The following is a 9021-nucleotide window of genomic DNA, read 5'->3' as shown; positions in this document are numbered from 1 at the left end:
TCGTTTCCCAACGAGCAACGATAAACCAATTGTTCATAATATACTTGCAGTAACAGTAACTATTGGGGGGGGGGGGGTTGTTTGTTTTGTGATTTAAGGAGCAGAACAAGTAAACTGGAATACGAAACTAATAATATTAAAAATGGGTTGTTTCCTCTGATTCAGAAGCCATTCTCTTATCTTGGGTTATGGAGAATTCGTCCCTAACAGTTAACCACTTAATCCAACCCTATTTCAATTTACTAAGCGAAAATCAACCTAGGGTTGTCAATACGTGATTAGGCACCACATACACCAGTTAGCCCTTCGTCCATTAAGCATGAACGCAAGTTAGGCTCAGAGGCAATTAATCAAACACGAAGCGTGCACTGATTAATGTTCACGAATTTGGGTTAACTAGTGAAGGGAAAACTGCAGGGAACCACATTATAAACGAAACCTCAAAGAGTGATGGGCTTCTTCCTCAGAAGGAAACAACACCAGAATATTTAGCCTTCCATAGATTCAAACAGAAAACGTAAATGAAACATGAAGCAGAAACGTAAATAAACAGAAACGTAAATGAGACACAAACGAAAATGAAAACAGAAACGTAAATGAAAGTAGAAGAAGAAACAAGAACGAAATTGTAATTAGAAGCAGGAAATGGAAAATTGCATTAAGAACAAAACAGTAGCATTAGAACAGAAAAACTTCAAAACCATAAACCCTAAGCTCTGAATAATAGTCTAACAGAATGCCCTGCACGAATCCCAAGGCTGCTATTTAAAAAGAGTCACTCAAAGTCACTGGGCCCTATTACAATACTCTGGCCCAAAACGAAATAAACACTGAACCACATAAAATAAAATTGCAAAATTTCCTGATTAGAAATTAACTAAGGTAAGCGCTACTTTATTTGCCCTCTTCAAATCCACAACCAAAATCTGGATTAAGCCCAATGTTTCATTAATTCCTGAAATTAGATTAAAAACATCAAATTAGCTAAATGAGCCCAAATAATAAAACTGCCTAATTAATTGACAATTAAGACCAATCAGTAATTAAAATAGTGCAAAAAGGGTTTAGAAAATATAAGAAAATGATGGCACATCAATGTACCCTCTCTTGTTCTCAGTATAACAATCCCCAAGTAGATGTACCCTCTCCTTGTACCACAAAGCATGTACCCTCCAATGTGTTCGGATAAAGAATTCTCAGGCAATTAGTCCTTTGAATCTTTGTAAAGGGGAAACAAAAGATATCTCAGGCGGTTAGTCCTTTGAAATCTTTTGCTTAAGGGGAAGGGAACAATCAAAAGAATTCTCAGGCGGTTAGTCCTTTGAATCTTTTGTAAGGGAGAAGAGAGACACAAAAGAATTCAGACGGTTAGTCCTTCTGTTCTTTTTGAAAAGGGAGAAGAGAATGAAAAAGATGAATAACACAAGTTTTTGATCAAAGAACTTTTCTTGGAAGAGAAAGTGTTGAACAAAAACTTTTAGAAAGATGAAGAGAAATGAATCAGAAAATTTTGTAGAAAGAGTTGAAAGATACTGAATGATGTTGAGAGAAGATTGAAAGATAGATCATAGATTAAATACATGCCATGGTCACATATTTATAATCTCTTGATGACTCAAGTCAAAGCTTGTGACGCTTGGCAATTTCTTTAAAACTAGTCACTTAAAAAGTTGTGACTTTTAAAAAAATCTTCAAAAACAAGTCACTTGAAGAATTATGACTTTTGGAAATTTATTTTTCGAAGTCAGTCACTGGTAATTTATTTCTGAAGATTGAAAGATAGATCATAAATTAAATACATGCCATGGTCACATATTTATAATCTCTTGATGACTCAAGTCAAAGCTTGTGACGCTTGGCAATTTCTTTAAAACTAGTCACTTAAAAAGTTGTGACTTTTGAAAAAATCTTCAGAAACAAGTCACTTGAAGAATTGTGACTTTTGGAAATTTATTTTTCGAAGTCAATCACTGGTAATCGATTACCATTAAGGTGTAATCGATTACACATCAACAGATGCGACTCTTCATTTTAAATTTTGAAAATTAAAATGTTTAGAAGCTCTGGTAATCGATTACAAGTATTGTGTAATCGATTACACAAGTTTAAAATGATTTGAAAATGTTTAAACACAAGTTGTAACTCTTGAAATTTGAAATCTTAACGTTTGAAAACATTGGTAATCGATTACTACCTTCTGGTAATCGATCAACAGAGAGTAAAACTCTTTGGTAATGATTTTGTGAAAACTTCTTGTGCTACTCAATGTTTTGAAAAACTTTTTTTGTACTTATCTTGATTGAGTCTTCTCTTGATTCTTGAATCTTGAGTCTTGAATCTTGATCTTGATTATTCTTGAATCTTGAAACTTGAAACTTGATCCTTGAATCTTTGCTTAACTCTTGATTCTTTGGCATCATCAAAATAACCTTGGAAGACTTTTCTTCCACAAAGATTCCATGGTTTATTGAGAAAGACTCCCACTCATGGATTCTCAAAACCGATATAGCTCAATATCTCTATAGATGGGTTAAGACCATAGTCCAAACAGCTATTCGACGCTTCTGCAAGTGGGAAAATCAAATTGAAGACTCCTAAAGAAGCCATGGATCTCATTGAAAATATGGTTGCAGGAAACATTGCTATTTTGAGAGATAGAGCTCAAATTCCTACCAAAAAGAGTTTATTGGAGTTAACCTCCCAAGATGCATTGTTGGCACAAAACAAATTGCTAAGCGCAAGGTCGCGAATTCTGAGCATATTCAAAGCCTGTTTTGTGCAGAATTAGGGTACACTTTTTGACACACTTCACAGACACATCTTTTGAGACTTGGCACAACAGCCACGATGCCTATTTTTTGGGAAAAGAGCCCTAGAAGCAGCAAAGAGGAACAACTTGTGCATTGAAGCCTAGGTTTTGTCATTTAAGAGAGATTATTGAGTAGAGAGTGAGTATGAGATGCTAAGAAGAGGAGAAGGAATCCCCCTTCTTGTGTAAGAAACTATCATTCTCTGCTTTTAATCTCATATATTGTTAGGGTTTCTTTGTAATGGCTGGCTAAACACCCTAGTTGGGGATTTCTAATGAACAGCTGATGTAAATACATAATATCTAATTGATTGTGTTTTTTTTTTCAATGCTTCATTTAATGCTTGATGTTTGTATGCTTTTGGTCTGGTCACTCATTTGTGTGCACAGTTAGGTGATTTTAGCATTGGGAAATGTACTGTTGCCTTAGAACTTGATTGAAGCAGGATCGAAACTTAGTCTAAAATGAGGGATCTGCAGATTAAGTTTTTGTTTTAATTATGTTGTTACAATAATGTTTTTTAGTTTAGGCCTAGTCTTAAATGAGGGATCTGCGGATGAAGCTTAGGCTAAATTAGGCTAAACTTCTGTAAGCTACTTGAGCTGAGTCTAGTCTTAAATAAGGGATCTGCGGACGAAACTCAGTTTAAGTTAGTCTAAACCTAAAAGGGCTGACTAAATCGAGCCTAGTCCAACAAGAGGGATCTGAGGACGAAGCTTGGATTAATTCGGCCTGACGAGGGATCGAGGGTTTAGTAATTTAGGCTACAACATAGAGTATAAGAGCACGATTGATTAGAGAAATATATTTCTACGCATTAGCTTGTTTATTAGAAAGACTCAACATTTCTACCTACCGCTGTCATTTTATTTACCTTTCATTTTATAGTTTTTTTTAGCATAAAAGTTTTGTTTAAATTCTGTTTGAAATTATCACTCATACATGTTCTCTCAACAATGATTCGATTATGAACTTAATTCAGGCTAGCATTAGTTCCTTGTGTTCGATACTCAGATTCATCCGTTTTAAATTTTAAATACTTGACGATCCAGTGTGCTTTCCGGTAAACCCCCATTGAAATTTCCTTCAAACATAAATGAACAAAAAGTAACTACATTGGGGAGTCAACAATGATTTTGCTTGTAGATATTAATGAAAAAAAGTTAATTTCATATTTATTTGGAGAAGATTAAGGACATGTATTACTGACAAACTAAATTTATTGAAATTTATAAAAAAAAACATATAATCATGTTAACGAATCATTCAATTATAGATTATCAATTAATATTAATAGTTAAGTTAATGTAGCCTGTCAATTACTATTTCCATTTTCAATTTGTTAAAATAATTTAAAATTTACATTTTATAGAGGAATCCGTGTTATAAAAAAGGTATATCCTGTATCTAAAAAACTTTGTTTTCCTTCACTCTCCCTTTTCACCTTATATACTTACCTAGTTTCTCAAAGAAAATTAATTAAAATATATAAATCAAGTTTAATAATGTATGTATTTCATTATTCATTTCATAAAAAAATTCATTATTCATGATCTCAAGCTCACTATTAGCACTCTTTTTGATTTCTCTATATACTTAATAACTTTAAGAAAATTCAATTATCATTAAAATATATAAAAAAAATTCTCTCTTCTTACTTTACTTCAAGGAAATTTAATTATCATTAAAAAAAAGTCAATTATTCAACCAACCAACGAAAAATTAAAAAATAAAATAAAGAGAACTACATGAAAGATCTTTTAAATTTTAATTTACTACTAATTCAATTATATATTTGAGGGGTATCATTGTAATATTTTCAAACAAATAAGGGGTACTAATGTAATGTTTTCCAACTGAAAGGAGGGTTAGTGTAAGAAAATAAAAAGGGTGAATTATGGGTAATTTGTGAAAAGTTTAGGGTTAATGTAAGTAAATCATTTGCATGTGATTTACTTGGTTATTTGTTTGTTTTTCTATATAATTAGTTTTTGATTGGGATTAACAGTTTGTTTGTGTATATATAGAGTGATTTTAATGTTATTTGTTTTATATAAGCAAGAATCATTCCAAAAAAATATAGGTGTTTTTTGTATTGAATTATTTATGATGACATATAATAGATAAAACATCTCAAAATAAGTCAATATAATAAACTAAAGATAACATAAGAAAGCAATTGAGTTATTATGTATTGATGTTAGAAATAAGTCTGTCATCATTATTTAAGCCTATTTTATTTTTTTGTAAATGACTATAATTTGTTGAAACATATCGGTAATTCTTTAATTATTCGTTACATGTCCAAAATATATGATCAAAGAAAATGTAAATAAAATTAATTCATTATAGTGAAATTGATAATATGTTATTGATCAATAAAGTTAAATGAATTTATTTTTTATAGAAAACTTTCATGATTAATATTGGCAATATAACACAGTGTATAATTAATACATGATATTATATATATGCAAGAATATGTGATAAATTATATTTTAAAGTTTAACAAAATGAAAATCTTTGTTGTAGTATGTTTCTTATATGAAAGATGTCAAAATTTCAATCTTATGTTAAATTTTCTGTTAATTTTAAACAATAAATCAATATTGAAGAGTACATAAATAATGAAATAATATGTTGATAAATATAGTATAAAAATGCTAATAAATATTAAAAAAATACATAAGAAATACATGATAGAAAATAATAAATAATAACTATTTGATTTAAATTTGAAAAACTTCTTGATAAATAACATCTGAAGTCATATTTAAATTATGTTAATTGTTAACAAAAATAATTTTGTTAATAAGTTTTCATTAAAAAGATATGAAATATTTTATCATTTAATTAAAATTTATTTAAATTTCATTCATATATCTTTATTGCCAAAATAAAGTTTTTTGTCAATAATATTTTTTATTAATATAATAATATTATTTTATTATTATACTATACAAACACAATAGAATTTGTTTATTTAAATGCATATTGTATATTAATATCATGTCATTTATAATTATATTTAAGTATTTGTAACATTGTGATTTTTCTAATTGTATGATTAAGTTATTGATTAAAAAAAGTCAAGAGGAATTAAATTTAAATTGTTATTTGATATAATAAAATTAATGAAAAAATGTTATGATTTTGGTGTTTGATATGTTTTGGTGGGTTTAGATGAGTTCAAGTTAAGTTATTGAAGCTTTTTAAATGAGTTTGGTTATAAAAAGGGATGTGTATTTAGAGAAAACAAAGGTACAAATAGAAAAACTTTGTAATTCTCTCTAAGCTTTCCACATTAAATCCCCTTCTCCTTCTCTCAATTCTTTCATTTCTTCTTCCTCCTTAAGCTTCTCCTCCTCCTCAAAAGCTTAAGTTTATAAGAAATTCATTCCAAGATACTTGTCTTTCGAATTTATGAAGCTTATTTGTTGGTTACAATTTGGTTTCTACTAGTGGGAATGCCAGACTCTAATTCTGTTCGGGTTCCATGAAAAAAGAAAACAAAAGAACAATAATGAAATAAAAAAAATAAGAACAATAATAAAACAAAAAAAACAAAAAAAGAACAGTAATAAATGAAAAAAAAAACAAAAAGAGCCCAAAGGGACCTAATGGACTCTCTTTAAGAGCCAATTATCTTTGAAAGCCCATTAGATCAAGAGGGAAGGTCTGTGCATTAATTACACATTAAAGAGGCACGAATCCTGGAGGAGGCGAACGAACCAACCACGTTGCGACATTTGGCACCGTAGCCAGAGAAGGGGGATGGGTCTTGCAGGTAACCCCTCATTCCTTTCCTCTCCTCTCTTTTTTTCTCTTTCGCTCTTCCTTCCCTCTCTTCTTCTCTTTCCTTTTTCTTTGTTATTTCTTTTTGGTGAATTGATGGTGATGTGTTTCATCTAGCCGACGAGTACCTTGGCTGCCAGCAAGATCTGTAGAGGTTGTTGTTGTTGTTTGTTGCTTATCAGTTCATTGCATGGTCAATTTATCATCATCTTCCTCTTGGTATGTCTTTGTTTTTTAGATCTACTCACTGTGTCGCCACTATTGTTAGACTAGATCTTGCCATGACGGCCTTGCGCTTCGTGCCACCAAGCTCTATGCCTGGTGGCATCAAGGCCCACGCCACCCTCCGTCGTGGTGCCTCCGTTTTGTTTCACTGTCAAGGTGCTGCTGTTGCACCTAGGGTTTTCCAACCTTTCCCTTACTTGCGGGTTGGGCCAGATCACTCCAACCCAGCTCTAACCCTAGCCCATTAATAAAAAAAGAAAATGAAAAAAAGTTAAAATGGATAAAAATGGTTGGCTTGGTCTGAGACAAAATAAATAATACTATTTACTCCACCTTTTTTACATAGGAATTTTCTTCTCGCGCACTGCCAATATTTCTTCTACACCCAACAATGTTTTTAAAATTCCAACAATACCCCTATTAAATTCTTCTACGTTTGTTGGTTTCTTTTTCTTCATACACCATTTTCTTTTCTTTCTGGCTGAGCTCCTCCTTCTTCTTGTGGCTAGTTTGATCGAGGTCGTGGTGGTCGTTCGTAGTATGTGGTTATCATCATGGTGGGTGTTGCGGTGCAATGGAGAAGGAAATAAGATTCTTTTTGTCTTTGTGAGTTGGATATGTTTGGTAATAAACATACAGATTGACAATTCGTATGAATCTTACGGATTGACAATCCGTATAAAACTTATGGATTAACAATCTGTATAATTCATACGGATTGACTATCCGTAAGAACCATACAGATTACCAATTCGTAAGGTTCATACAAATTACCAATCTGTATCAACCTTTCGGATTGTCAATCCATATGAAACTTATAGATTGCCAATCCACAAATTCGTAAGTTTTATATGGATTGCCAATTCGTATAAATTATACATATTGACAATACATATAACCTAAAAAATAAAATAAAAAATCATTTTTAATGTTTTTTTTATAAATTTAGTTATATTTTTTATAATAGGTTTAATTACTCATTTGGTCCCTAAAGTTTCATAATTTGTATCTTTTAGTCCTTATGTTTGAAAGTGGTTTTTTTAGTCCTTATAATTTACATTTTATTTCTCTTTTAGTCCGTGTAGTTTGAAAGTAGTCTTTTTTAGTCCTTATAATTTATATTTTAATTCTTATAGTTTAAAAATGGTCTTTTTAGTCCTATACTCTATATTTTAATTCTCTTGTAGTCCCTACCATCAAAATATGAGTAATATCATCAATTACAATTAACTACAAAATATTAGCAAGTATTATGTAACTAATTTATTGTAAGATAATTTGTAATAAAAAATAGTTGATAATTTTATAACTAATTTGTAGCTAATTATTTTTTTTTTATATATTTTTAGTAGCAATGACTAAAAGGTAATTAAAATACAAATTATAGGGACTTAAAAAATCACTTTCAAACTTTAGGAACTAAAAGAGAATTAAAATGCAAATTATAAGGACTAAAAAGATCACTTTTAAACTATAGGGAATAAAAAAAATTAAAATGTAAATTATAGGGACAAAAAAGACTACTTTCAAACTATAGGGACTAAAAGGTACAAATCATGAAACTATAGGGACCAAATCAGTAATTAAACCTTTATAATATTTGTGTAAATATTATTACATTAACTAGTTTATGCAAGTAAAAAAAATAATAAAATTGTGTGATATATTAGTTGATGCGAGTATAAATTTTCATATATATGCTTATCAATTTCAATGTAATATATTAGTAAATGCAGAAAAAAAGTAATAAAATTGTGTGATAGTATTTGTTAAAAAAACATATTTATTGATATATCGATATATTTATGTAGTGTAGAAGACGTAAAAAAATTTTCAACATAGAAGTTTTTTTTAAAAATAAATAGATTTATTTTTAAATAATTATAATTATGTATGGTGTCGTTAGGGGTTATTAGTTTGTCAATGAATTTTTTGGAATGTTTTGTTAAGATGAACAAAGATCAATGAATATATGACACCATAATGTTTGAAGAAGTTAATATGAATGAAGACAATGGAGAGAGACCTAGTGTATTTGAAAATATTGATTGTTCTGATTCCTTCAATACTTCTCAGGTATTGATATGATTTTGTATTTTGTTAAAGTAAATGAATGTCCCTTGAAGACTAAACATGTATTATTCCTTTCGTATGTTGGATCAAGTGGCCTTGGAATAATTAAGAAGGGGGG

Source organism: Glycine max, chromosome 16 (assembly GCF_000004515.6).
Source record: "Glycine max cultivar Williams 82 chromosome 16, Glycine_max_v4.0, whole genome shotgun sequence".
In the NCBI taxonomy this organism is placed as follows: Eukaryota; Viridiplantae; Streptophyta; class Magnoliopsida; order Fabales; family Fabaceae; genus Glycine; species Glycine max.
Note: the sequence above shows the minus strand (reverse complement) of the source record.